Genomic DNA, 2,600 nt, shown 5'->3' on the forward strand with positions numbered 1-2,600 from the left:
CCATGCTACTTAAGAGTTGTTTAGAAAATATTTTCCACCATAAGCATTTTCTGCCCCTCAGCCATTTGCCACTGATGAATAGTTAATTATCACAGCAAGAGTGTTGCCATGAGTGCACTTGACACGCTGTTGCAACAAAAAACACCCTTCTTGCCTGGTTAAGCAAGTTTTCTGTTATATTGTCTAAAACCAGAATATGGTTGTGAGAATAAACAGGTTTTTGTGCAACTGGAGCGATTCTCGTTGAAACTTCCAACAAATATCGCAGTCGCCATACATCCATGATGAGGAAACTGCTGATAAAAACCACACTTCATAATTAATTTAATGTATGGGACCGACATTTTCGCAAATGATACCATGGAAAAAGTGATTGTGTTGCTGTGTAGTTGATATTAGAGTCAAAACAACCATATATCTCATGAAAATAATGTGGTACTTGGTTTAATGGGATTCGACACCTGGTGAAAAAAGGAAACGACAGCATCGTTAAAGACGAAATACAGGCTCGGAATCAAGCAGGGATTTGGTCGTGTCAGTTTTAACAGAATAATCCCGAAATTCTTCTTCATAGATACAGAAAATTCACGAAACTTTCGGATGGGGAGCTGTAAACAGAAGAGGATACACAGTAGAATTGCGTCAATAAGATTTAATTATTCTAGAGTTAAGATCTTTAAACCCTCCGCCATGCACCCTACAGTTACTCGCAGGGTATATATGTAAAAACAGACATGTATTTTGACTTCTATCTCTTGCTTTTAGCTGCTGCGTTGTCTACATTGTCTCCTTTCCTCTTTAGTGAATAATCTTTCTCTGTTTCTTGTTGGTGCACATAGTCAGCAATTCCACTAACTCCTGTCTTGTTTTTTGTAAGATAAGTTTGCCAACCCCCCTTTTTGTCTTTCGTCCAGCTAGAAGCTGATTTACAGAAAGATTTAAGAGAAATTCAAATTGACAAAGCCACGTGTTAGTTACCGCTGTGCATATTCGAATTTGGAGAGAAGAAAGCAAATAGTTCATTCAGTCGCATATGCCACAGAAATTAAAAACTTCACTTGAAACGCAAACAAATGGCTATAAATGTATTTCTTCTGTTAAGGGCTGTAGCACACCACTTCAATAATACCTGTACAATAACTTTTCCACTCAATGGTCTTTTGTAATTATGCTGAAGCAAGTGTCATTGATGGGGGTATGGTTACTTCACTAAAATGTAACTTGTTACTTAGTTGTTGGTCTTGAAGTTGGTCTCAAATGGTTCAAATGGCTCTGAGCACTACGCGACTTAACTTCTGAGGTCATCAGTCGCCTAGAACTTAGAACTAAATAAACTCAACTAACCTAAGGACATCAAACACATCCTTGCCTGAGGCAGGATTCGAATCAGCGACCGTAGCGGTCCCTCGGTTCCAGACTGTAGCGCCTAGAACCGCACGGCCACTCCGGCCGGCTGTGGGGCCACAGTCATAATATATTTCCTTCAAGTCAGTACCACCATTAGACTGGTTTTTTAAATTTTTTAATTTGCAGTGTTACATTTACACGATCATGATTTCGTCCTTAAGTTGCCATTATCAAGTGTTTTAATATTAAATTGTGCCTAAGATGGCATACTGTCGTATTTAAAATATACTGTTAGACACATTGTCTAAGGGTCAGTATTTCTGGTAAAAGCCTACTGCTTTGTTTTATCACTGAGTATACTATCATGACTCATTTTTCAATCAAGTAGCTCCTCAGTTTGCCTCACAAGGGCTGAGCGCACCCTGCTCGCCAACAGCGTTCGGCAGACCAGATGATCACCCATCTAATTGCTAGCCCAGCCCGACAGCGCTTAACTTCAGTGATCTGACGGGAACCAGTGTTACCACTGCGGCAAGGCCGTTGGCTGTTAATGGTTCACATGAACGATATTTTCTGGATCCTTGTTGGCTGTTTGTCAATAAAGCGTTTTCTTCTAGGTAACTCACAATGTTCGAATATTATATACGGTCTATAATCTTACTGCAGATTAATGTTACCGATATGGATCTGTAATTCACTGGGTTACTCCTGTTTCTTTTCTTTAATATTGGTGTGACTTGTGCAACTTTCCAGTTCATAGGTATGCAGCTTTCGACGAGCGACGGTTGTTTGTGCCAAGTATGAGGCTATTTCAGTGGAGCTATTGATTGTGTCTATCCATTGGTGTACTTTACATACGATCGGAATCTTTTTGGATTCTCTGCCAGATTTAGGGACAAAGTTGTATTTTGGGAAATATTGAAAGCATCTCGCATTGAAATTCACGCTAAGTTTCGAGCTTCTGAAAAACTTCGCCAATACGGGTTTTTTGCGTTGATTGAAGTTTGGAATGCTTTTTCCGTTGCTTCTACAACAATATTATGAATTGTTTTATGTATCATGGGGGATTAGTACCATCTCTTAATAGTTTATTTGGTATATAATCACCACCAACTATAACTGTAATAGCTGAGTACCTATTTGAAATGAGACTCAAGTTTTCGTTGAATTGTTCTCCACCTAATCGTTTGTGTCAGAGGTCGGTAAAAGAAACCAGTTACTAATATATTCCAGTTATCAAGTATAAACTCTAT

General features: G+C 39.0%; 1 pseudogene; it reads right to left on the reverse strand.

The window, feature by feature from the left end:
- Positions 1-1,774: 1,774 nt before the first annotated feature.
- LOC124797014 lies at positions 1,775-1,892 on the reverse strand (annotated as a pseudogene).
- Positions 1,893-2,600: the final 708 nt, after the last annotated feature.

Source organism: Schistocerca piceifrons, chromosome 4 (genome assembly GCF_021461385.2).
Source record: "Schistocerca piceifrons isolate TAMUIC-IGC-003096 chromosome 4, iqSchPice1.1, whole genome shotgun sequence".
NCBI classification, from domain to species: Eukaryota; Metazoa; Arthropoda; class Insecta; order Orthoptera; family Acrididae; genus Schistocerca; species Schistocerca piceifrons.